Source organism: Lepus europaeus, chromosome 8 (genome assembly GCF_033115175.1).
Source record: "Lepus europaeus isolate LE1 chromosome 8, mLepTim1.pri, whole genome shotgun sequence".
NCBI lineage: Eukaryota > Metazoa > Chordata > Mammalia > Lagomorpha > Leporidae > Lepus > Lepus europaeus.
The window spans coordinates 82,609,623-82,637,601 of record NC_084834.1 but is presented as its reverse complement, the minus strand read 5'-3'; the positions used below and the strand labels follow the sequence as shown (position 1 = coordinate 82,637,601).

The 27,979-nt window shown below is 42.2% G+C and overlaps 1 protein-coding gene across 1 annotated transcript in view; it reads left to right on the top strand.

Moving 5' to 3' along the window:
• The window catches only part of BMPR1B (bone morphogenetic protein receptor type 1B), a 434,320-nt gene that overhangs the window by 179,208 nt on the left and 227,133 nt on the right, over positions 1–27,979 (top strand). Inside the window, exon 3 of the mRNA XM_062199848.1 lies at positions 11,302–11,359. The gene's annotated coding sequence lies outside the window, so the exon portion shown is untranslated. The remainder of the gene's footprint in view (positions 1–11,301; positions 11,360–27,979) is intronic.

Genomic DNA, 27,979 nt, shown 5'->3' with positions numbered 1-27,979 from the left:
TTAAAGATGTTTAAATTCTACAATTTTTATTGAAAGCCAAGCATAATATTCGCCTAGCAAAGTTGCCCTTCAGATGCATCTGCCAGTGTGAGTGGATGCTCCAGAGACCTGTCTTATTTTGTTTCTTTCAGAAACACCTTGTTAAATTTGGTGGTCATGTCCAAAGTCAGCAATGCATGCTGAGTTTCATGAGTCACTCAGCTATATGTTAGGTTGCATTTTTTTTAAAGCTGTCACTATTTTCATTGAATCTTGTAGTCTTAAGCATATATGTGTGTTTGTGTGTGTGTGTGTGTATATATATACATATATATACAAATATATATGAGAGAATTAGTGTATGTGTATAAATGGCTACCTTTCCTTGTTACAGTTTAAAGAAAATATTTTAAAATAGTATCTTTGAATGGTTCTCACAGGTGAAAATCTAGGAGATAACATTTAGAAAACAAATGACCTCAAACTAATTTATGTGTTGAGCAGCTAAAACAATGTCTAAAATGATTTCATCTTAGTTGAACCTTAATAAAAGTGTATTTTTCCATCTCTAGAATAACGAGGTACTTTTCAAATGATATTTCCATCTCAAAATTGAACTAGTGTTTACTGTTTGAAAATTATTCATAGATAATTCACTCATCTGAAATGTTTACGTTTCACTCACAATAATCAGAAGATCTGGACCCACAGGGTAAGTTACAGGCTTGGTGCACAAGGAAGGGTCGGTGAGAGCTCTAGTGGACAGGCCAGCCTGTTTATTCCTTGTGGCTCATGGATGAATTGATTTAGCTCCAAGCCTACCTTATCACTTTACCATTTCCAGTCACATCCAGCACATAGAGTACTGCCATGACCACATTGCTAGGCTGCCCTAGATGAGAAATAGCTGGGATGCATTTCTTGTCTTCATGGAGCTGGTAGATTCTAAATGGCATGAGGCAAAGGCAAAAATGACCAGTATTCAAGCCATGCCATAGGAACTGTGTAAGACACAGGTGTCTCGGGAGTGCTCAGAGTGAGCAGGGTGAGGCATGGCTTTGGAAAAATAAGGTGGCATCCGGTAGAATCAGTATCTGAGGTTGCGAAGGAATTTACATTTTGAGATTATTCTTGAGACATCAAGTTGCTGTAGAATAAGAGGAGATGGGGCAAAAGGGCGCTGCATGGGCAGACATGATGTGAGGCAATTTGGGGAGGTCAGACGCTGGGAAATGATGGAGAAATCAGGTTCCAGAATAGCAAGCCTGGAAGAGTTGTGCATGAAGAAAACTGCCAGGTGATGCGTTTTTAAAAATGCCAGGCCAGGAGTGTTCCTTCATTTTGCCAAGAACCGCTCGAGGCTGAAAAGCACTAGCTTGTAAGTGGGCTTTGTGGAGAGCAGTTGGGAATTCTGCTTGGGCAGAACTGAAGGCGTTCAGGCGTTGGCCAAATAGAGATAAAGGGCTTGACTGCCCTGTAGCAGAGGTAACGGAATGAAAGGGACAAATGCCTGGCACGCTGGGTATGTGGAATCCATTGTATTTGGCAACTAACAGTATGAAGAGCATGAGGGAGACTGGTGTTAAGAGCAATGCCAGAGTTTTAAGACTGTCTCTGGAATGTTGGTTATTTTGTTAACAGAAATTGAGAAGTCAGAAGAAGGGACTGTTTTGGAGAAAATACAGGAATTTGGTAAAATGGACTTTAAATGTGCTTCCTCATACTCCACCCCACCTCCATTCCCCCTATAGCTCTTGTGGACAAAAATCTCATAATTAAATGTATGTGTGGTTAATACCAGTATATGGAAGTCTTCTTGGTGGGTATCTTATATTCTTTCATAAATTTCTTAGAGATAAAGTTATATGCAGAAGCCTGTAGACATTTTAATTTTAATAAACTAAAAATAGTTCAGAGAAGTGAGATCTCATTTTAATTTCTGATTATATCTTAAACTGCACTGGGTGGATCCACCGCTTGTCAGGTTGTCATGCCAATGAAGTGAAACATTTTTCCTCAAAGTCCTACAGTAGGCCTGGAGAAAAATGTTACTAATTAGCTAGATGCTTATTTACGAAAACAGATGACTGAGACTGCTGCTACCTTTTCCCTGAGATGTTAAAGCATGTTTAGGAAGATGCATAAAACAGAGCGCTTATATTTGTACTTTGGCTCCTATCAGATATCTTACCCATATACCCTTTTAATCTGTTTTATGTACCGTTGTTCTATACAAATGATAACATGCAATTCTTTAACTTTATATAAACTCCTAGATGAACCCAATTGAAATGTTTAATGAGCAATATGATAGGTAAACTCTTAACAAATGCAGCCTGCATTACAGTTAATATTGACTAATAACAATTGAACCACGAATGGGAGTTACCTTACTAAGTTAATTATACCACACAAAATCCATGGCATAATCTGCTTTTGATCTTATCTTTGTCTTTTATAAGTTTTATACCTAAGACATGTCAGATTAACACTTTTGTTGCTCCCATAAGATTTACTTTACAAAAAATGCAATTATTTGTGACACAACTCTAACGTGCTTCCATAACACATACGCTTATTATCAGCCCAAGCCACTGCCTCTCGCCAAGTCCAGTTTTCCTAGGCTGTGGGATGTGGGGCCTGTCTAAGATGATGGCTTAAAGGCTTCCTGCAAACTGGAATCCAGTGACTGTCCCAGAGCAGTTCTTTGTCTTCTCACTGAGTTTTTGATTGTCATCCAAGCCGTCAGGAAGCGTGTTTTTGTTGTTTCTTGGAGGAGATTGTTTTAGGGGGATTGTGGGATCTCCTAAAAGCGTGCTCTAGGTGACACACAATGGAGAAAGTAAGGTCAAATCAGTTGATACATTTAGTATGTGCCAGGAGCTATGCTAGGACCATTTCCTGTGTTTTCACATCATGCATCACATTTGCTCCGTAACTTTTGTATTGTTCTTCTTGCTGTCTCACTGATGAAACTTTTTGCATAGGTCCCAGAATTCCTTCTTTAGGTGCAAAATATAAAGGTCTCTTTGTATTCGTGTGGCTCACAGGATCATTTGAAAGGTGGGAGTTCATTTCTACAAACTCTGTGCTCTCTTGACTCACTACAGACACCTGAGTTGCTGCTGCCTCGCTCAAGGCTGTTGCCAGTTTCTGCTCTTCCTCTGCCCCCATTATTGGCGCTCGAATGAGTTCAGTCCAAGCCTTTTTTCTCCTTTTGCCTTATTCCATCTGCCTGCATGAGCTCGCTAGGAAGCACGAGGTAGTGATGGCTCCCACATTCTGTGTCCTAGAACAAGTCTCCATCTCGTGTGCAAATAATTGTGTCCATGTCTTCTGTATGTGTCTGCTTTGAATGTGAACAGGAGCTTCAAACTTGACTCATCTGGTGTCCCAGGAACCTCGTCCTCCCTTCCCCACCAGATTTGCCTGTCTTTCTGTGTTCCCTAATCGGTAGACCTCATCCTTATTCTGGCTCTTGCCAGGAATTGTCCATGAGTTCAGTTTTTCTCCTCAACTCAGTTTTTAAGTCCTGCCCATCCTGTCTCCTCTGCACTTCTCAAGCATATCTGTCATTGCCTGTGGTAAACCAAGGCTGGTTGGAATGATAGCATTTTTTTTTTAAATTAGACAGGCAGAGTTAGACAGTGAGAGAGAGAGAGAGACAGAGAGAAAGGTCTTCCTTCCATTGGTTCACCCTCCAAATGGCCGCTGCAGCTGGAGCTATGCCAATCCGAAGCCAGGAGCCAGATGCTTCCTCCTGGTCTCCCATGTGGGTGCAGGGATTGCCATAATTTCTTACCACTATCACTGCAACCATCTCCTCACCGAAGCTTCCTCTTTCTGGTCTCAATTTTATTTTATTTTTTTAAGATTTATTTATTGGCTGGCGCCGCGGCTCGCTAGGCTAATCCTCCGCCTTGCGGCGCCGGCACACCGGGTTCTAGTCCCGGTCGGGGCACCGATCCTGTCCCGGTTGCCCCTCTTCCAGGCCAGCTCTCTGCTGTGGCCAGGGAGTGCAGTGGAGGATGGCCCAAGTGCTTGGGCCCTGCACCCCATGGGAGACCAGGAGAAGCACCTGGCTCCTGCCATCGGATCAGCACGGTGCGCCGGCCACAGTGCGCTACTGTGGCGGCCATTGGAGGGTGAACCAACGGCAAAAGGAAGACCTTTCTCTCTGTCTCTCTCTCACTGTCCACTCTGCCTGTCAAAAAAAAAAAAAAAAAAAGATTTATTTATTTACTTGAAAGAGTTACAGAGAGAGTGGTCTTCCATCTGTTGGTTCACTCCCCAGTTGGCCACAATGGCTGGAACTGTGCTGATCTGATCCAGGAGCCAGGAGCTTCTTCCAGGTCTCCCATGCGGGTGCAGGGGCCCAAGGACTTGGGCCATCTTCTACTGTTTTCCCAGGCCATAGCAGAGAGCTGGATCGGAAGTGGAGCAGCTGGGACTAGAACTGGAATCCATATGGGATGCCGGCATTGCAGGCAGCAGCTTTACCTGCTACACCACAGTGCTGGACCTCCTGGTCTCCATTTTATCATCAGTTAATTCTCCGAGATTCGTTCTTAAATGAATTTATTCTGAGGTTTATCCTCAGAATAAAGTGCAGAATCTTCAGCATAAGCTGTGCGACTCTTGAGTGTTCAATAATGCTTGAATGTTCTGATGACTTGTTTCATCTGTGGTACCACCCAGAGGTTTTCAAAGCAATTTGGAGCTTCCAGTGTAGCTTAGATCCGCTCTGTTCCTGGCTACTCCAGTGAGCTCTCTGTCCCTTCCTTGTGCTCTGAAGGCATGCTGTGTTGAACCCTCAGACACTCCACTGTAAGCATTTGCTTTCTTATTCGTTGTTACACTTTCAGTATGGTGATGGACTGGGACTGTGGTTTCTTTCCATATATACTTGTTACTTACAAGCAGTAGCATAGGGCTACTAGGTATACAGGATGAATGTTGAGTAAATTGATGAGTAATCAAATGAAGACTGATAAAACCTGCATCCTACTCTCAAGGAACTCATTGATGAGAAGTTTTATAAGTACAAATAATTTTGAAAGGCCACTAACAGACAATTATGAAGTATTAAAACTCATGTTTTCAAGTGGGAAGTGATTAATTGCTAATATCCCAAGGAACTAACCCTTGAAGATATATGATAGAAGTACACAGAAATGTTTATGGTACCCACCCACGTTTCTTTGAAATGAGACCTCCTTGTGACACTTACAGTATTCAAATGGCTTTAAAAAACATTTTTATTGACTCTTTAAAACCTCACCCCATCCTTTGTTTTGTCAGTTTTATGAGGACTCAAAAAAAGTGAGGCAGGATACGTTAAGTTTGTGGCAGCTCTTTGGCTGGCTGCGATGTATGAGAAGCGATGCTTATTTTTCTCTTCCTTTCTGGAACTACTCTAGCATTGTCTATTATCGAACAGTTTTCCAGTGATTCTGGCCTCTGACTTTATGATTCATAACTAATTTATGCTTTATAACAAATTCATAAATGTATAATTATAAAAAATATAACTTTCTCCTGCCTCATTAAACAATTTAGGAGGCTCTATTGCCTTTTTAAGAGCTTGAGCACATTACTTTTATGAACCCCAAGATTTTAAAATGCCAACATGATGTGATTTTCCTCATTGTCATGGAGTAAAATGTTGGAAAACATTAGTGACTTCTTCTGACTCCTAAATTTACAAAGGACTATATGATGTGGAATTTTGTATTTCCAATAGTCAGCTCTGTAAATATGAACTCTGTGATGACAAGGACAAGATCTGTTTAATTGGTTTTCAAATCCTATCTGTCAGGGCCACCAGCATTCCGGTAGTGTCAAAGCAGATTTGTGGGGAAGTGCAGAAGGAAGTGGCAGGTGGCTGATGAAGGCTGATGAACCTTTCATCTGAGATCTGTTTGCATTTTCCTTCTTTATTTTCTTGGATATCATTGTAGGGGGAAGCTCCTTTGAAAACCACTTGTTTACTTGAAGCACATATTCAAGGAAAGGACTTTGCTAATAGTTGAGAACACCCATGAAAGTAGAAAAGGTCCAGGATTTTCTTGACCAACTTGTCTCTTCACGTGTAACCTGTGGTGCCCTCCTCAAAGGCAAGGAGGTGGAGCTGCCTGTGCCCTGTGCCATTGTTTCCTGTGTTCCATCACATGCTCTGGGTCACCACGTGATATTGCCATCCACTGGGAGTGGAATCTGTGAACCAGAAAAGGCTGGGATTCAGGGGAGTGTGAGCTGGAAATTTGGGGGATGGTAAGAAGCAGAGGTTTAGTGCCAGTGTCATGGTGTTCACATCACAGTCCTATGTGCCAGGAAGCTGAAGAGTCAGGTAGAGTTTTACAGGATTTGGCGAAAGGCTGTTTCAGTGGGAAAGTAAATGTTTAAAGGTGTTGACCATCGCCCTAACTTTTTCAGTCATTCTTCTGGTCCTTTACTTACTTGTCCGCATCCCCAACAGGTTTATCCCACTTGCAGAATCCAAGTCACTACCATGGTAACCACACAAATAGAGCACAAAAGAGTGCTATTGGCTCTATTTTCATGAAGATGGTAGGAAAACTATGGGGTGTACTCAAAGGACACGTGGACGGAGGTGGTACAAAGTGCCTCCAAGAGCCGGGCTGCGATGGACATTGTCCATAACATCACTCTGATGCTAAGGAACAGATAGAATTCTTCCTCTTAATCTAGGGAGCAATTGCATCCTTTGAAACACTTTAAAAAGTTGGCAGTGTTGCTTCAGAATGCTATTTTAAAAAACTTTCAAGATGTCATTTTTTAGAGAAACTATAACTGTCAGTTTGAAGGATGGGATTCTCTTCAGCAGAGCTTGTAAAAATATCCATTGCCATATGTGAAACAGGTTTAGGGCGTTTGTCATAAATAAATGAGTTTGTCAAATACGTACACACACATACACACATGTCCTCTTTTTGCCTCAGGAAAAATTCCACAGGCATGGATAAATATCGACGGTTTTACAATGCATCTCACACAGATATTTATTTATTTATTTTTTGACAGAGTTACACAGTGAGAGAGAGAGACAGAGAAAGGTCTTCCTTCCGTTGGTTCATTCTCCAAATGGCTGCTACGGCTGGTGCGCTGCACCCATCCAAAGCCAGGAGCCAGGTGCTTCCTCCTGGTCTCCCATGCAGGTGCAGGACCCAAGCACTTAGGCCATCCTCCACTGCCCTCGGGCCACAGCACAGAGCTGGACTGGAAGAGGAGCAATTGGGCCAGAACCGGCGCCCCAACTGGGACTAGAACCTGGTGTGCCAGCACCACAGGCGGAGGATTAGCCTAGTGAGCCATGGCGCCGGCCACAGATATTTTATTAACGTACATGTTCGTCAGAAACAGTAGTAGAACAAGGACTTATGGTACCTGGGAGAAGGAGTGTTACAGGGTATCATGATTTGCTGGCCTTGGTTAGGGCTGCGGTCTTAGCAGGAGGTTGTTAAGAACATCACTCAGAAGGGTGGACCCCTTTATTCTCTCGATGGCTTTAAAGTTGGCATCATCTTCAGTAGTGATAGCTTCATTTGGCTCAGACTATGAGGGGGCTTTGAAAAGTTCAGAAACTGGAATGAAGAGATAATGTGCATTCTCCTGGAACCTTTAAAAAATTCTTTATTTTTGTTTATTTAAAAGAGATCTCCTGTCTGCTGGGTTCAATGCCCAAATGTGCACCCCAGCGAGAACAGGGCCAAATTAAAGCCAGAAGCCCAGACCTCAACCCAGGTCATCTATGTGGAGGTGGCAGAGATGCAAATCCTTGAGCCATCACCTGCTGCCTACCAGGCTGTGCATTGGAATCGAGAGTGGAGCCAGGACCCCACCTGGGCACTCCAGTATGGGATGCAGGCATAGCAGCATCTAAACTGCCACACCAAATGCTCATTCATCCCTTGAATTTGTTGAAACACCCTTGTGTTACAGGAGCTACGGTAGCTTCATGTCCAGCTATGACAGTTTTCTGTGTTTATCGTAAGAACTGTGTTTAGTTCCACTACCTAAAGATAGGGTCTTGTGAACAAGTTGGTGTGTCTTTTCAGTTTTTTTCTGTCTAATCTGCATATTATGTGTGTGTATAATCTATATTTAAAATACATTTTATATACTGTGCTTATAAAGATTGGAGTCAAGCTGTGTAGATAGTTTTGTAAACTGCATTTTTATTTCATTCACTTCACAATTCTCCATTGTGTGCCACTATTATTTAGGAATTTCATATCCCATTAATGTTCCTTGGGCATTTCATGACTTCGTAACATCTCATTTTTTGTAATTTAACTAATTCCTTTTTTATTGGACTTTGTCATTGTTTTCGAGTTTTTCTTTTTTTACTATTAGGGCTAATGTAAACTATTATCTTTTTAACTCAAATTCTTTTCTGCTTCAGTATTTCTGACTTATCCCAAGCAAAATTCCAAGAAATAGAACTGTATTTGAATATTCCTCAGTTTAATGGCACTGAGTTTGGGGAGAATGAGATGAGCTTAAGCATTTTTAGAACCCAGGCAATGGAATATTCAGGAGACAGTGTAAACCATAGTTACTGCTGTTGCCTTCTCAGTAATCTGGGTGAATTTGAAATGACCTAGAGTGTAGTATAAAGGCTTCAAGATTCTTTTTTTTTAAGATTTTATTTTATTTGAGAGGCAGTTAGAGAGACAGACAGAAAGGTTTTCTGTCCTCTGATTCACTCCCTGAATGGCCACAATGGCTGAAGCTGGGCCAATGCAAGCCTGGAGCCAGAGCTTCTTCCAGGTCTCCCAGGTGGGTGCAGGGGCCCAATTTATCTTCTGCTGCTTTCCCTGGCCATTAGTAGGGAGCTGTATTGTAAGTACAGCGCCTGGAAATATGGGATGCCAGTGCCACAGCCTACCATGCCACAGCCCCGGCCCCAAGGTTTTGAGATTCTAACAGAGTATGACTGCCCAGTGGATAACAAACATTTCTAATGCATGATAACGTCATGGTAAACTGAGTTATTCTTTATCTTGTTATTTATTTCTCCTTGCTGCTCTCAGAAATATCTGAGACTATCTCAACACCTAATTTCTTCCATATAAGACAGTTTTTATAGCTGACTCCCTTGCGCACCTCTCAGTCAGTGATGTTGTGAAAACATTTCAGTGTACCATGACCTCACTGAACAAAGGAAGAATTTTAAGAGAAAAGAAAATTTCTGCATTGTACATGGGTATTCTGTTGTGTTATATGGTGATAAACAAACTTTGCTTTTATTGAATTTGAAACTATTTTTGGTTTTTGATTCCTTTAGATACACATTGCAATAAGGTGAAACATAACTGTTTCCATCTCTTCTTCTCTCTAGCACTCTATCTTCACAGTCTCTCTCTGTCTCTCTCTGCCTCTGTGTGTAGGTACATGTTTTTTAAACACATGAATGTCACCTGGTTTATTTCAGTCATTAGTATCATCTACAAATATTTAGTCAAATACTTAATCTTTCTGTTAAATACTTCAGAGGCTCATCATATGAAGTCATTGGTTTCTCTTCAGTGCTAAGTCATAGCAAATTATCATCTTTTTTAGGTTGACTTTGCCGAGTGTTAAATGCTATTTAAATTTCCCTTAGATACGAAGCCATTTCTTTTTCTCCTAATCACTTAAAATATCATGAACTAATCAACTGGAGTTTTTCTCCTATTTTATGAATACACCAATCTACCTCTGACTCAACGTGCATGTTTTTGCCTTTAGGTCAGTGGGAACTTTTCCCGGTCATGTTTTCTTTATTCCCTTCGTTCCCAGTTTCTCTCAGGAACAAATGGCAGCATAGTTACGCATTAGAAACTTGTTGCTGAAGGTGCTAACCTAAACATCAGTGCCAGGATACGACTGAGACTTAATAGACTAATTAATTTGTCTGCTGCACCTCTGACCTGGGAATTACATACAATGGGCTGTACTTAGGGAACTGGGAGTCTGGGGTCCAGAGTAGAGAGAATGCAACTTTTGTGTGCTTTCGCCATCAACATGCAGTTCATTCTGGGTTCTTCTAGAAAACAAGCTTTGAAAGTAGGACTTTACTCCATCACGTTTTTAAAGATAGTCCTGTAAGATTCTGTGTGTCTTATTGTTTGTCGTCTTTTACATTTTTAAAGAAAGCCACATTACTTGATCCAAATATGAATACACTCCTGGCTTCCAAAATCCAATTGTGAAGAATATTACAGTTTCTGTGTTATCTCTTCTGGTAAAGTGTTTGCTCATAACAACCGCAGTAACTCATAACCTGAATGGCATTGTGAAAAATGTTTTCTTGATGAATTCCTGAGTATGGTGTTCATGTTCTCTTTCATCAAGAAGAGAAGTTTTATTTCCTTTTCTATTCCTCTCTTTGCTTCTCCATTGGAGGGATTGCTTAAACATGCTTCAAGGATGGTTGATATTTGATTGCTGCTGGATTCGTGGTTCTGGATGAAAGCTGAAATGAAGGAGTCTACCTATGGTAGCCTGTCCGTTTATGGGGTGTATCTCTCTGTACCTTGTCAATTCACACAGTTAACAAACCAAGGCTTCCTTGCTGGGATTTTCTGTAGAACGGAGTTTGAACATGGTGGTGGTTTCTGTGTTTGGAAACATTCTTTTAACCGCCAAATGTGTTTTGAATCCTTTCCAGGCACTCACCTAGGCATTGTGGATATAGTGGTGAACAAGACTGGTATTTCGCAGCTCTTCTGTGGCTTGTGTTCCCCAAAGGGAAACCACACATGGAGTGAACACGCAGCATGATAGTGGAACTAGAGACCAGGCTGAGTGTTGAGCGAAAAGAGAAACTGAGGAAAGGGAGGAAAGTGTGTGTGGGTGTGTGTATGTCTGCGAACGAGAGGTGCTAGGCTAGCCCTGGTGTTCAGTGGGCTAGCCCCAGTGTTCAGCAGACTGCTTTCTTAGAGGTCATCCTAGAGCTGCGACTGAAGTGACCAGAGGGTGGCCTTTGGGTAAATGATAATCTCATTCAGTTGCTGGCAGTCCTGTTCCCTGCAGGGTGATACAAGATTTCATAGACTTCTCAAGACAGGCACACTGCCTTGGATATGGAAATGCTTGGGAAATTGGGGAATCTTGTGAGTAAAATCATTATGAGCAATGACCCAAGGGGAAAATGCTTTATCTTTCTACAGTCAGCTTGCTCCAGTACAAGAGCAGAAAGTGTAAGATTAGAATGTCTTTTGTTATCGTTGTGGTTGTTACTGTAAAAATGAATGTGAATCTCATGTTGGATTTTTTTTTTCCTTGCGGTTATTTATCATTTCTTTCATTTTGTAGGTTTCAAGTGGTCAAGAGAGTGGCTGTACCTGCAGTGGATGTGCCTCGTATAAACCAAGTAAGAAAAGAGTGCTTTTCTTGGTGGCTTTCTTAGTTTAGTTTAGTTTTTGCTACAGATACCAGCATCATATATATCTGGTTGGTAGTATAAATCACATCCGATTTGCCATGATAGTATGCCTCATAAGAAATGGAGTCATTGATGTTAAGGGAAAAAAATCATAAAATGATTCTGTGTGCCAGGGTGAACCGTGGCAGTTTGCCATGTGTCAGACCAGAGCCCATAAAAGTGAGCAAAGGTGTCAAAGCAGTCAGGGGACTTCTGGCAGGCCAGGGCTGCTGGGGAAGGCGAGGAATGAAATGGCATGGAGGCCAAACCATGAGTGACTGGACGCCTTTCTTACTGCCTGGAAATGATTGCGTGGCCCCCACTCCTCGAGGGAAGCCCAAGGAGCAAATGTGTTTGCAGCCTCTTGACTTTGACAGGTTTTTGTGATGGTGGGAGGAGGCAGGGGAGTTGGAATTCTGTTATCTCTGAACACTTAGTGTTTGAAAGACATTCCGAGATCAGTAGATAGATAAGCAGCTTCCAGTGGAGGCTTTAAAATATTCACCTCGACTTGTTTCTTCTTGTTTATACGTTGAGCACTGTAGTTCTGAAGGTAGACAAACTATTTAATTTGTTCCCGAATCAAGGGTGAATCTGACTTTCAGGAGAATTTATGTTAAACCTTGATGTTGCTCAGGGAACTTTTCTTGGCTCTCAGTTCTTCTTGCTGTTTTCGCTGATACCTGTGCTTTGACTTACGTTGGTTCTGTTTCCCGCATCCCATAGCTCAAATCCTCATTTCTCAGTTCAATTCTAATTTTTTTTAAAGATTTATTTATTTGAAAGGCGGAGTTACACAGAGACAGAAGGAAACGGAGGGGGAGAGAGAGCGAGCTCGAGAGCTTCCATCTGCTCGTTCACTCCCCAATCAGCCACAACAGCGGGAGCTGCACCAATCTGAAGCCAGAAGCTTCTTACGGGTCTCCCACGCAGGTGCAGGGGCTCAAGTGCTTGGGCCAGCTTCTACTGTTTTCCCAGGCCATAGCAGAAAGCTGAATAGGAAGTGGAGCAGCTGGGACTCAAACTGGCACCCAAATGAGATGTTGGCGATGCAGTTGGTGGCTTTATCCTCTATGCCACTGTGCTGACCCCTAAAATGGTTTCTTCTTCCTTTCCAAACCGTTTACCACTTCATCAACTGAATGGAGTGTTCCTGTCACTCCTCCTACAATGTCTCCAGTGCCTCTGGGGTAGGTGGAATCTGTCCTGCAGCATATGGACACTTCATCAAGTCCTTGCCCACCGTTCTAGCCTTGTCACTTGTCACCAGCCTTCCTGTACTCACACTTCATAGCCTGTACACTTTTACAGTTACTACAAGTATTTGCTTGCTGAGTCACTATGGTGTTCCCTCTTTGCACTTCGTGTTCCTCCTTTCTTTTTAAAAATCTTTGTATGTGATCTTCGTAAAACAAAATCTGTTTACTCGCTTGTTCAAGAGGCAGAGAGACAGACACAGAGGAAAAGCTCCTAACCTTTGGTTTACTCCTCAAATGCTTATGTTGGCTGGGACCGGATTGGGTTGATGCATGGAGCTGGAAACTCTATCCAGGTCTCCCACATGAGTGGCAGAGATGCAACTACTAAAGCCATGGATGCTCCCTCCCAGGGTCTGCATTAGAAAGCTTCTGATCCAGAAAGCTGTAGTCAGGAGCCAGAGGTGGGTATTGAAAATGGGTGTCTTAATTGCTTTAATTGCTAGGCCAAATGTCTGCCACACGTCCCCTCTTTCTGGAGTGCCACTGCTACTGCTTGTCTTGTTACTTGGCAAATTTTATTTATCTTTCATTATTCTATTTGAAGGAAATACATCCTTCTCTGGGAAGTCCTCTGTGGCAGAGTTGGGAACTTCTCTCTGTCCTCTCGTAATGTCTCTGGCGCCTGTCCATTTGGATTTTCAGTGTCTCCCAGCAAAGCTTTTGCAGACACACAGTGACTACTGTTCATTCTTAATCCCCAGCACTCACCACAATAACTGTAGGGAATTTAATTACCATGCACTGAATAAATAAACTGGTACCTGTTCTGTGTGTTTAACACCCTACTTTGTAGAATGGAAGAAAAATTCTAAGAATATGATTTAGATCCTGTTTAGTGTATGAGACTTAAATACACAGGAAATGATTGGGGGCCATATGATAGGATACCGTAAATATGTGTGTGTATATACTCAGACACACAAAAGCATGCACACTTTGGGTGGGAGAAAGGCAAGTGTCTAGGTTACTGGACAAGTTTTATGAAGTAGGCAAGAGTTTAGATGGGAGCGGGTAGGGAGGGAGTAGAGAGTAGCAGTGGCATTCCCGTCTGAGGACTGAGCACAACTGTGTCTCTTGAATTGATAAGTTCTCATGAACATGTTTTGCCTATCTTATATTTAGTAAATTTCAGATGCTCTATATAGTTTAGTGTAAAAGCAAATGTCAATCCAAAAATTTGTGAAGGTCCAAAAATCAGGTAGGGCAAGTGGGATGATTAATAGATCCTAGATATGTTGGAGAGAAATTAATCCATATATTGTGGAATATTGGGTAAATAGTTAAGTCCTAAATGGAAATACAAAATAGGCAGTGGAATGATTGACAATTAGAAGAATCTTATGTGACAGTAAGGTACGATTTCTCATTGGATATGGTCTGAAAAGAGTTGTGAACCATGCTTTTTGAGATCCAAGATGCTGTGGCTACACCATTGTTGATCTTTGTGGAGAACATGAAGAGCAAGCCAGAAGTGGAAAACACGCAAACAAAAATCCAGATTCACTAGGTATGGGGAGAAGGGTGAGAAAGATTGATGCCAGCAGAACCATCTTTCTGGTGAACTGAAAAAGAGGAGCCTGTGGGAGTGTGCCGAAGGTTTACATGCTGACGAGTCATTCCAGTTGTTTGCAGACATGAAATTGAAGTTGTTTTTAAGACTTTCTTCCTTGGATCACTGGGTTTTAGGCAGAGATTTAATTAATTCTTCCACTTCTTTTTTTCCCCTACCCTCTGCAGAAAAGTTGTTCTGCATGCTGAGGTGTGTGTGGTGGTAGGTGACTTGTCAGCATGCAAGAAATGCTTCTTGATTGGTTGAGACTGAGTTCACAGAGGTAAAAAGTCAGATACTTTGGGTACCGGGAATTTTAATGATGAACTCATATTTTATTTTTCCCATTTGGTGAAAAATCCTGTGATATTCAGCTATGTTCCTTCTCTGTACACTTTAAAAAAATTGTTTAAGGAATATAACTTCATGTATTTAAATACATACAGATTTGGGAACATGATGCTTCTCCCCCACCTTTCTCCCACCCCTACTGCTACCTCTCTTCCTCCTCCATTCTTATTTTTTACAGAGATCAATTTTCAATTAATGTTTATTCTCATAAGATTAATCCTACACCAAGTAGAGAGTTCACAGATTAGTATAAAGAAGAAAAAGAAGTAAGGAACTAAAGCAAACAAGAAAAACATTGTTCCCCAACAGTCGAGGCAAGGGCTGTTCAGAACGATCACATCTCAAAGTGTCAGTTTCACTCCTACAGATTACATTTTAAGTACTATATTAGTTACCACAGATCAGAGAGACTGTATGGTATTTCTCCTTTTGTGACTGGCTTATTTCACTAAGTATAGCGGTTTCCAGTTGCATCCATTTTGTTGCAAACAACAGGATTTCATGTTTGTTTTTTTTTTTACTACTGTACATTATTCCATAATGTATATATTCATAATTTCTTTATCCAGTCTTCTGTTGATGAACACCTGGGTTGGTTCCATATCTTAGCTATTGTAAATTGAGCTGAAATGAACATGGAGTCCAGATAACTCTTTCATATGCTGATTTTATTTCCTTTGGATAAATTCCCAGGAGTGGGATGGCTGGGTCATATGGTAGATCTACATTCAGATTTCTGAAGTATCTTCATATATCTCCCACAGTGGTTTCTGTACACTTTTAAATTTTAATTGTAAAGCCTGCACACTGGTTCTCCTATAACTGATGCAAGGGGGAAAAAAGGCAATAGTTACTTTTGAATGTGAATAAATATTTAATCGGTCAAAATAGTAAAATTATTTTCTTTATAGAGATTTCCCATTTTTATCTGTAAAATATATTTGAACATTTAAAAAATAAAAATTATGGAAGATTAGGTTGTGTGGGCAACATAAATATATGAAAGAAAACTCGTATTTTTATAGGACTTTTTCACACATCAGTTAGGGTTAGTGAATTGGTGGTGACTCACTTTCCTGGTCTTTTTTTTTTTTTTTTAAGATTTATTTATTTATTTATTTGAGAGGCAAAGTTACAGACAGAGAGGAAGAGACAGGGAGATCTTCCATCTGTTGGTTCACTTCCCAAATGACCACAAAGGCCAGAGCTAAGCCAATCCGAAGCCAGGAACCAGGGCTTCTTCTGGGTCTCTCACATGGGTGCAGGGGTCTAAGCACTTGAGCCATCTTCCACTGCTTTCCCAGGCACATTAGCAGGGAGCTGGATCAGAAGAGGAACAGCTGTGGCCGGTGCCGTGGCTCACTTGGCTAATCCTCCGCCTGCGGCGCCAGCACCCTAGGTTCTAGTCCCAGTTGGGGCGCCAGATTCTGTCCCAGTTGCTCCTCTTCCAGTCCAGCTCTCTGCTGTGGCCCAGGAGTGCAGTGGAGGATGGCCCAAGTGCTTGGGCCCTGAACCCGCATGGGAGACCAGTAGAAGCACCTGGCTCCTGGCTTCGGATTGGCACAGCACTAGCCATGGCAGCCATTTCGGGGGTGAACCAATGGAAGAGGAAGACCTTTCTCTCTGTCTCTCTCACCGTCAAACTCTGCCTGTCAAAAAAAAAAAAAAAAAAAAAGGAACAGCTGGGACACAAACTGGTCCCCTATGGGTTGCTGGCACCACAGGCAGAGACTTAGCCTACTGTGTCACAACACTGACCACCACTTCCCTGAGTAGATTGCTCTGTGTTTTCAAGAAGAAAAATAAAATACTAATATACTTCTATTTTGTTGCTTTTTCATCAAAATCTTTCTATAAACTTAAAACAGCAGATGCTGAAAAGCGTGCAGTGAAATTTGTGTGAACATTCCTCTCTATTGTTTTGTTTCAAACATCACTCGTCCATTTCCAACAGGTGTTGTGCCAGCTGTGCCCAAATGGCCAGTCATTTAGAAACTCCTTCCACACCTACCTTGTATTTGTAGCTGTTTACTGTAAAAGGAGTTCTCTGATTACACGGTCCCCTGGCTCAGGCACTAGTCCAGAAGACAGAGAGTGAGTCTAATTTGAGGTTTACCTGTATGTTGCTGTTACTTTGTAAGAAAGAAGACGTGGGAGGACTGAGGTTGTTTTGTGTTTAGCCCTGGTGCTGATACACGGGTTTTTTTCCTATTAATCTTGTATATTTTGGCATGTGTATTTATGTTGTGGCAAGGAAGAATTTAAATGGAGTCAGAATAATTTTATTTTCACAGCTGCGTGAAGATACAATGAAAGATGGTTTAAATTCTCAGAAATTTTAGATCTATGTGGTCTGCTAAAGTGGAGGAAAAGGTCTCTCATACTTCTTTGATGTAGTAAACAACATGTGAGGGCCACTCCATCTGTAAAATTATCTGCTTAGTGATTGTACTTGTAAATCACAGATTGGGAACATATAGGAAATTTTATGAAGTTGTCATACTTTGGTTGAGATAGTAAACAAAACTTTGGAGCTTTTGGATGTTTGCATATTTCATGCTACTGAGATTAAGCTATTCTTTATTTGCTTGTTATTTATCAACCAAATAAGTAAGTCTCAATAGGCAGTAACTTAAACAAAGCAGTTTCCCATGCTGATAAGAAGGGAAGAAGGGCTGGCCTTCAGCTATAAATAATCATGATCGAAACATCTCATTTTCAAACTGTCGTTATGTGTAGCAGACACCACATTTAAATATCATCTTAGAGCTGATATCAGATTTCTGTCACTGTCACTTTAGGCATGTCAGTATCGGACTGCATTTATGCTCACAGTATGCCTCCAAATACAATCAGTGGTTAAGAAATGTTGTCCCAGAGTTGCAGTCCTAGGATAGATTATGTCCAGGCTGATAAACGCGGTCTTATTTGCAAGTATACAATTATGTTTGTATTTAGTGGGTAGATTAAAAGTGGGAGTTAAAGAACTATTGAACACTTGTTCAGCATGTTTATGAGCCTGTATTCTAGAACTGCTATTCATGGTTGTGATCCCAAGGCATTGCATTTTTCTTAGTCACAACCTTCCACTATTAAATTTTGACCTGTCCTTTTCACTGAAAAATTTAAGCAAGACCCATTCATTCTGAATATATCCCAGTACAAGTTGAGTTTCATAATCTGAGAATCCAAAACCCAAAGTCTTTTGACTGCTCACATATGTGGAAAATGTTTCACATTTGGGACCATTTAAAGTTTTGTATTAGGGATGCTCGACTGGTCACATCTATGCAAATATTCCAAAATCTGAAAATCCCTCTGTTCTGGTCCCAGTACTTTGTATACTCATCTTGTATATACAGTCCAGAATGGTAATGGAAAGAGCTGGCTCTGCACTGGTCGTTCTGGATGTAAGGTCTCATTGTTCAACCCACAATGCCTGTGTGACATTGGGTAAGCTGCCTATATCTGTGTCTTTAGCTCTGAAAGCGGATAATAATAGTACCTACTCCGTGGGTTTGTTTGAAGATCAAATGAATTAATATATGTGCTATGCTGAAAACGTTGCCCTGCACTGAACAAGAAAGACTTAGCTATCGGATTTCTGGTGTCTGGTCTTCTGATACCTGATGCTGTTAACGTGAGAAATACTATTGCAGGAAAGTAGGAATTTACACAGCATGTTTCTTGTGCTCTTCATTTTGAAGGTAAGGAAATGGAAACAGAATGCTATAAGTAATTTGCTTGAACTACAACTAGTTAGTGGCAGACTTGACACTAGAATTTAGGCCTTTCTCAGTGCATTGAATCTGTTCTGGTTTTATCTCGGTAGGTTTCCAACTATTTTAATAGTTATAATTTACATATTAGATTGTTAAATTTTCTCTAATTCAGAATTTAAAATAATTTACTATTCTGCACATGTCCATCATAGAAAATATGTAGTATCCATTTATTTTATTATAGAAGTCATTTAAAAAGTTCTTACTTGAAGAGCAATTTTGTATGTTTTGTTATAAAATAATACTAAAATGAAGAGACCAGACTCTTCTGCCACACGTGCTTCTGACCCATGAATGGACTGGTTAGTAATTGTGCCATAATATGGGTGGGCGTTTCTTAATAGGTATATATGAACTCTTAAGATTGTGCATATTATGCATATATTATTGCCTTACATTTTTCTGGAGCCATGATTGAATGCTATATAGATACATATAACGAAAGAAGAAAGCTTGTATTTTTTTAGATGACTTTGTACAATCTTTCTCCAAGACCTAATGATTGATCTGTAACTTTCACAAAGCTCTGTGGTTCAAAGTAAGCTCACAGTCGGCAAGTGGGCGATGTTTGTACTTTTTGAGTGGTTCCAGTGGGAAGTAAGGCGCACACTAAAGGCAGAACTATAGAGGAACTAATTACCTACTCAGTGATTTTTTTAAAATGAACTTATTGCCTTTTTGTAATGCTGCCATAACGTTTATGGGTGCAACCTGTATACCTTCATTGACTGAGAGATTGAATGGCTGGGCTGTCTGGGACATGTAATAGATTCCAGCCTTTTTCCGTGACATCATTATTGTAGCAGACTTCTTTGAGAGTATGCATGGCAGCTGTGCCCTGTTGTGAGTTTCACAGTATGAACCATAACAACCCTTTCAGCTCTAACCAAGTGATAGGGTAGCTTGATGCTTAACAAATGAAGCCAAACTGTGAGCTGTGAACCTGTTAACAGATCTAGTAATGACTTGGGCCCCACGTATGGAACATTTCGTAACACAATAGGGGAGGGGGACAGCACATTGGCTAAAAGTTTTTTTTTTTAATTTTAAAATAATTATTAATATCAAGAGAACAGATTTCATGCATTTCAGATGAAATGCTAAGAAGATAACCATACTTCCTCCCCTATTTCCCCCTCCTTTATTTCTCTTTTTTCCCTTTAATTTTTGCAGTAACATACTTCTTTTTTTATTATTTTTTTTCTTTTTTTTGACAGGCAGAGTGGACAGTGAGAGAGACAGAGAGAAAGGTCTTCCTTTTACCATTGGTTCACCCCTCAATGGCCGCTGTGGCCTGCGCGCTGTGGCTGGTGCACCATACTCATCTGAAGCCAGGAGCCAGGTGCTTCTCCTGGTCTCCCATGTGGGTGCAGGACCCAAGCACTTGGGCCATCCTCCACTGCACTCCCGGGCCACAGCAGAGAGCTGGGCTGGAAGAGGAGCAACTGGGACAGAATCCGGTGCCTTGACCGGGACTAGAACCCGGGATGCCGGCACCGCAAGGTGGAGGATTAGCCTATTGAGCCCCGGCGCCGGCCCTCTGTAATTTTTTTTTTTTTGACAGGCAGAGTGGACAGTGAGAAAGAGAGACAGAGAGAAAGGTCTTCCTTTGCCGTTGGTTCACCCTCCAATGGCCGCTGCGGTAGGCGCGCTGCGGCCGGCGCACCGCGCTGATCCGATGGCAGGAGCCAGGTGCTTCTCCTGGTCTCCCATGGGGTGCAGGGCCCAAGGACTTGGGCCATCCTGCACTGCACTCCCTGGCCACAGCAGAGAGCTGGCCTGGAAGAGGGGCAACCGGGACAGGATCGGTGCCCCGACCGGGACTAGAACCCGGTGTGCCGGCGCCGCAAGGCGGAGGATTAGCCTATTGAGCCGCGGCGCCGGCCAGTAACATACTTCTAATTTGCTCTATCATCACAGGCTGAATGGAACACTCACCATAATGTTCAACAAATAAAAAGTAGACAGACCACTATCTTACAGGAGCATAGACAAGGGCTATAAACCAAACTCAAATCCTCTTGTTCAGTGTAACTTCATAGAAATGATACAGAATCATAGTTTGTGTCAATAGATAGGGCATATCTGAAGTTGAGTTTTGAAATGTTGACCTTATTTTCCAGCATATGTATATTCCATTTTTCATCCTGTAAATGGAAAAACAAGTTGAGGCCGGCGCCGTGGCTCACTTGGTTAATCCTCTGCCTGCGGTGCCAGCATCCCAAATGAGCGCTGGGTTCTAGTCCCAGTTGCTCCTCTTCCAGTCCAACTCTCTGCTGTGGCCCGGAAGGGTGGTGAAGAATGGCACAAGTGCTTGGGCTCCTGCACCCACGTGGGAGACCAAGAAGAAGCTCCTGGCTCCTGGCTCTGAATCGGTGCAGCGCACCAGCTGTAGCGGGCATTTGGGGGGTGAACCAACGGAAGGAAGACCTTTCTCTCAGTCTCTCCCTCTCACTGTCTATAACTCTACTTGTCAAATAAAAAAAAATTAAACAAGTCACTGAACTATGAAGATGGACAATACAAATGCATATTTTTACTATAAAGGTAATAATCTAGCCTAATATGATAGGCTAAAAATTCTCATGGTTCAGCATCCTTGGGTTACTTAGATGTAGGAGAAGAGATCGCTCTATTTCTAATCTGCATACTAGTAAAGCAAAAACGAAGCATTGTGCCAGACATTTATGTAGCTTTTGTAGACCTACCTGTGACGTTCTTCACGTACCGTGTTTGCCTTGCCAGACTTCCTTTTTCTTGGATATTAATCGGTCCAGTGACTTGCAACACAAACTCTACACCTTCTTGTGTCTGTTTTCTCTAGTATGAGAGAGCTAAATAATAACCTTGAAATGTGATTTTTTTTCTGGGACGTTGAAAATTCTGCAGTGTATCTTTGACACGGATTTCTGAGATGGGAAGTTCTGTTTAGAAGAATATGTTTGATGAATTCCTGATATAACTATAAATCTGGACTCTTGGAACGACAGTGATCTCACAAATGTACCTGCACAGCCCTTGCTGAAAATAGTGAGCACTGCCATGGAGGGTTAGTGTATTCATTATCTCTTACGAATCTTTTGGCAACGATCACTGATTTTTTAGATGACTGTTGTCACTTTCTTGGAATGGGATTAGTTGCTTCTTGCTTGACAATGTTCAGGATATAAAATGTTCTTTTTCAGATTTTCACTGAAATGAAGGGAAAAATGTAGTTTTAAAGAATCTTGAACTTCTTAAGGAATGGTAGTTCCTAAACTTTGAATGCTTTTATCATTGTTTTCATATATCACTTTGTCTGCAAACATTTTATGGCTAGGAGATCTGACACAGAGGACAACATTTCTCTGGAGAAAGGTCTTGTAGTACAAATTCTTCTACGTGGCACAGGACCAAATTTGAAATAAGCCACATATAATTGCTTTTTCAGGGGTAAGAATTGAACTTAGGATACACATTGCTAAGAGTGGGCTAAAATTATGAATCTGTTTTCAGCCTCAGCTCACTAGTTTAAATATTCAAGCAAAAAAGTCAACATTGGGTAAATATGCTGTTCTGTCTCAAATGATACATTTTAAAATTAGAACTCATAGTTTATGCCATGGTATTTATTTTATGTATTTGAAAAATAAGGAGGGAACGAGGTGGTGAGAAGTCTTTCAACTCCATGGTTCACTTCCTAAATTCCTGCAGTAACCAGGGCTAGCCCAAGCCAAAGCTGAGCGTTTGGAATTCAGTCTGGATCTTTTATGTGGATGTCGGGGACTAAAGGGCTTGAGAAGTCACCTGCTTCCTCACAGGGTGAGCATTAGCAGGAAGCTGGATTTAAAGTGCAGCTGAGACTTGAACCTAAGCACTGCAGGGTGGGATATGGGCTTCCCAGGCTGTGACCCAACTATTGTGCCAAATGCCCTCCCCTATGCCATGATACTTTTTAAAAGGAGAAGTTTAAGGGAAAAGGCCTGATTTTAAAAGACATTATTTAAGATTTTTAAAATTTGTTCTCATTTTACTTGAAGGGAGAGAGACAGAGGACAAACACTTGTTTCCTAGGGTAGGGTACACGTAGCAGGAAGCTGGAATCAAGTGGGGGAGCTGGAACTTCACCCAGCACTCCAACAGGGGATATGAACATCCTCAGTGGTGTCTTAAAGTGCTGCGCTAAATCCTTGCCCCAGCCTTTCATTTTAAGGATGTATGTATATTACTAATGTTTCTGCAAATTAATGTTCATTCATTCTTTTAATTCTCTAATTGTATGTCTCCCAAGTGCTAGATACATTACTTTCTTGGAGAAAACAATGTGATCTTATTGAGCTTGCTGTTTGTAGGATGAATAATGAAATAGGTTATTTTGAATGAGGTGAAAAAAGATAGCTATCTTAGGACTGTTAAATGGATACCAAATAAGTATGTTAATCATGTTCTTCTCATTTATACATCCTTCTCAATAATTAACTTTAAAGAGAATTTAAATTTAAAAATTTGGGATTTTTTAAAGAAAAATATTTGGTTTCTTGATCAAGTGTAGAAGAATATGCCCAGACTTCTTCCTATCACTTTTATAGGTTTTTTTCCCCCTACCCTTGAGTTCTCGTGTTTGGAATGGAATATGTTTGCCTTTTATCCAGGAGTTGTATAAAGAGGAACAAACATGTCTCACTTAGACTTTGGTTTTAGTATCTGCAATTACATTGCCCTCTTTACTGGTGCTAACTATTGGTTGGGATTTCCTTTGTGGAATATGTTTTTCAGTAGGACAGAAGCATCTACAGCCAGATCTACTTTTCCTAGCAGGTGATGGAATCAGAGCATCTGCTGTGTGCTCTTGGTTAATCTTCTTTCGGAAGAACTGGAGGCCATCAGTGTAGTCAGGAGGTTTGTGTAATTGTGACTGTGTTGATTGATACATGGCAACCGAGAGGAAGGTGGGTTAGTAGAGCAAAAAGCAGTTTTAGAAAATCACTATGTCTCCAGTGAGTGTGCAAATTGCTGAACTTTCTTCAAGTGCCCTTTGTAAATTTCTTAACTAAGACACGGTTTTTTTATCTGTAAAATGAAGGCATTAATTCCTATCTGATGGAAACACTGAGCATAAAGTGACCTCAGAAATGAGTGTCTGACCTCACACTGAGTTTGTAATAAATGTTTCTTTCCTGCAGAAATGCAGCCAGCTTGTGTGCAGGTGCCTGAGGGAGCGTGTCACAGTGCCCATCCTGAAGCCCCCGTGGCCCAGATTCAGTGCTACTTACTCATATTTGATTCTTTCTTTCTGACTGGTTTGAGAGAATTTAGTCCAAAAATAAGTGTAATAAATGCATTGGATTTTATAATTTTTCCTTGCTTTCTTCCTGAATGTTATTCTGATAATTTATGATTGTTCAAATACGAAAAGGAAACCGTGTTGTATAAAATAGGTGCAGTGCCATATTGTCATCGCATACTTTGCTCGGTTTTCCTTGCCATTGCGATACATTTCCTGGCCATTGTTATACATTTAACATTTTTAAAAAGATTTATTTATTTATTTGAAAGGCAGAATCACAGAGAAGCAGAGGTGGGGGAGGGGAGGGGAGGGAAGGGAGGGATGGGTCTTCCATCTTCTGGTTCACTCCCCAGTTGGCCACAATGGCTGAACCTGCGCTGATCCAAAGCCAGGAGCCAGGAGCCAGGAGCTTCTTCTAGGTCTCCCATGTGGGTGCAGGGGCCCAAGGACTTGGGCCATCTTCTAGTGCTTTCCCAGGCCACAGCAGAGAGCTGGATCGGAGGTGGAGCATCTGGGACTCCAACCGGTGCCCATATGGGGTGCGGCACTGCTGGTGGTGGCTTTGTCTGCTACGCCACAGCGCCAGCCCCCATATTTAACATTTTGTACTTGGGAAGATTTCGCTCTCTGCAGGATATTTTTGCCTTTACTGATGAGTTGACCCTCTGCCAACTGTTTCAGGCACTTGTGCACGTGGTTTGGGCCTCATTCTTTCCTGTCATCTCTCTGATCCCAAGTGTTCTGTAGCCTTCTGTTTGTTCATCTTTGGTTCCCTGCCCTGGAGAAGGGGCTACCCCTTCTCGTGTTTCCTCCTCACATTGTTGCCTGACTCAGCGCTTGGAGGCTGTTGGAGATGCGGTACTGTTCAGGAGTGTTCCATGACGTTTGCTCTCACTGGGAGCAGCGAGTTCAGATGGCACATGAACTAACCACCGTCATGCCTTCTCATTGGTCTCTCTCTCTCATCAAACCGGAGACTCTTTGTTTGAGAGTCTGTGGTTTGATAGGCTGGAAGCTGGAGGCCAGAACAAATCCCACTCATTACCATGTCTTGACTTTGCTGTCCTTTCACTGTCAGCCTTCGTTTTCTGCACAACTGTAAGTACTCCATGGCTGAGTAAGAGAGTGAGACTGTCTTTCAGGTCTTGACTGTACAAACTCTGCACCTCTTGCTAGGTCACTAGACTTCCTGTCTTCACAGGAGGGCTGCCAGATTGTGCACTGCACAATGCCGGGGACTCTGTTCACGTAGATTACAATGTGTGGGATGCACAGCCACCTCTGCAGGTCTGTGTGATTCCAGAGAGAGCGCGCTTAGGTAGTGCAAGTCCCCGAGATTATAACTGAGGCCGTCCACTTACTAGTTGTATGATCTTAGGCAAGGTGCTTAACTGTTCTGTGGCTCTTTCTCCTTATCTTTAAAAAATGGAGACAACTGTGCCTAGCTCTAAAGGATTTTTTAAAAAAACTTTCTAAAATTTATTTGAAAAGTAGAGGAAGAGAGGAGGAATAGGAGATAGAGATTGATAAGGATCTTCCATCTGCTGGTTCACTCCAGTTTGCTGCAACAGACAGGAGCTTCATCTGAGTCTCCCATGTGGGTGTAGGGGGCCCAGTCACTTGAGCCATTTTCCACTGCTTTTCCCAGGCACATTGGCAGGAAGCTGGATCAGAAGTGGAGCAGTTGGGACTCGATCCGGTACCCATATGGGATGATGGCTCTGCAGGCAGTGGCTTTACCCACTGTGCCACAACACTGACCCCTCAAAGGGGCATTTTGAAGATCAGATGTACTAAGTTGTCAGTTTTACTGATATATCAAAATCGTACATACTTAACAGGGTGCTGTGAGATATGTCCTGACACGTGTATAGATTGTGTGATGATTTTCAGTATAAACGTAACTGTGTCTTCTAACATCTGTCATCTTTGTGGCATCTTTCAAGCTGTGTGCAGTAGGTTACTGTTAGGTATAGTCAGCTGCTACAGAGTAGGGCACCAGAGCACCTTACTGCGTTCTGTTCTGACTGTAACTTCGTGCTCACCAAACTTCCCGACTTCCGTCTTCAGCCACTACTGGCAGCCCCTCGTCTGCTCTGAACTTGTAGGAGACAGACGTTTTTAGATTCCACATAGGAGTGCAGTCATGCAGGATCTGTGTGTGTGCGCCTGGCTTATTTCACTTAATGTAATGACCCTCCTGTGGATACAACACAAACAGAGTTGCATGTGACTACATGGAGGTGGACTGGGCCTACAGCTTCTCAGAGAATGTCTGTGTCGATGGGATGCTAACGGCCAATACTACTTATAACCCTATCCATGTTGTAGCAAGTGACAGGATTTCTTCCTTTTCTACGGCTGAGTAGTATTCTGTTGCATATCTGTGTCACCCAATATAATGATATTTATTAAACACCTAAAATTGTTGTTGGCACGTACTGAACACAGTATATATATTAGCATTTTTCTGCTTGTGTGACTGGCATTTCATATGGTTCTAAATGTGTTTTAACTTGTAGTTCTTCTTGTTACCATTGAAGGAAGCAATCTTCAAAAAGTTCTTTGAAAATACAGATCACAAAATTACGTGTGGATTTCAAAAACTTTGCAGCAAAATAATCTTTATCTTTTAATTCCAATTTCCTTGAACTTTTTGAGTTATTCTATATGACTTACCTTTCACATTCTGGATCCTTTCCTTCCTTCCTCCCTCCCTCCCTCCCTTCCTTCCTTCCTTTCTGTCTGTCTGTTTACAGGCAGAGTGGACAGTGAGAGAGAGAGACAGAGAGAAAGGTCTTCCTTTTTGCTGTTGGTTCACCCCCCAATGGCCACTGCGGCCGGCGCGCTGCGGCTGGCACACCGCGCTGATCCGAAGTCAGGAGCCAGGTGCTTCTCTTGGTCTCCCATGCGGGTGCAGGGACCCAACCACTTGGGCCATCCTCCACTGTACTCCCAGGCCATAGCAAAGAGCTGGACTGGAAGAGGAGCAACTGGGACAGAATCCGGTGCCCTGACCGGGACTAGAACCTCGTGTGCCAGTGCTGCAGGCGGAGGATGAGCCTAGTGAGCCATGGCACCAGCCCTGGATCCTTTTCCATTAGATCTTTCCTAACCCCCCTATACTTGAATGGCTATATTATCTTTAGGGATGTCATATAGCAGGAAGGTGATTGAACTTGTGGTCTAGGCTTTGTTACAGTGTACCTGTCTCAGTCTCTCTCCCTGGGAGGTACCTGATGGCCAGGGCCATGATCTGCACCTTTGTGGTGGTCTCAGCTTTTCCTACCCTCTGCCTCATTGATAGTGTTACCTAAAGAGGACCCACATCTTGCCCTGTGCTCGGGAGGAAGTTCCTCTCCTCTCCTCTCCTCTCCTCTCCTCTCCTCTCCTCTCCTCTCCTCTCCTCTCCTCTCCTCTCCTCTCCTCTCCCCTCCCCTCCCCTCCCCTCCCCTCCCCTCCCCTCCCTTGTCCTTTCTTCTGATTTATTTATTTGAAACCCAGAGTTACACAGAGAGAGGTCTTCAATTTGCTGATTCACTCCCCAGTTTCCCGCAATGGCCAGAGCTGCGCCGATCCGGAGCTAGGAGCTTTCTCTGGGTCTCCCACATTGGTGCAGGGGCCCAAGGGCTTGGACCATCTTCTACTGCTTTCCCAGGCCATAACAGAGGGCTGGATTTGAAGTGGAGCAGCTGGGTCTTGAATTGGCGCCCATGTGGGACGCTGGTGTTGCAGGTGGTGGCATAATTGGCTGTGCTCCAACACTGGCCCCCAACACATTTACATCTTACAATAAGTCTATGAGGCAATGAGTGTTGTTCAGTTTTATAATTGAGGAATCTGATCCTGCCGAGATGTACTTATGTTCAAGATTGAAGATATTGCTTTACTTCACAGATGAAAGCCTTTACAATTCCTTGAGATTGAATGATTTGAAATTATGTCCCAGTATATTTTACTTGTTTGCAAGGCAGAGAGAAAGAGAAAGAGACAGAAAATATCCTCTCTTCTACTGGTTCAATCCCCAGACACATACAATAGCGAGGACTGAGGAAGCCCTAAGTCAGGAGCCAGGAACTCAGTCCAGCTCTCCCATGCAAGTGATAGAGTCCCAACTCTGTGACCATCACCTGTTGCCCCCCAGGGTGTGTATTAGCAGGAAGCTAGAATTGAGCTCAGAGCCAGGATTCAAACCCAGGCTCTCTGGTACTGGATGCAGACATTGCAAGCAATGTCTTAACTGCTATGCCAAATGCCCATCCTGTTCATCAGATCTCTCTCTCTCGCCTTGTAGTTTTCCCTTTTCAGATTTAAAAGACTTAAGTTGTTCAATGGTTTTAGATTCACTTCTTTCTTTGTAAA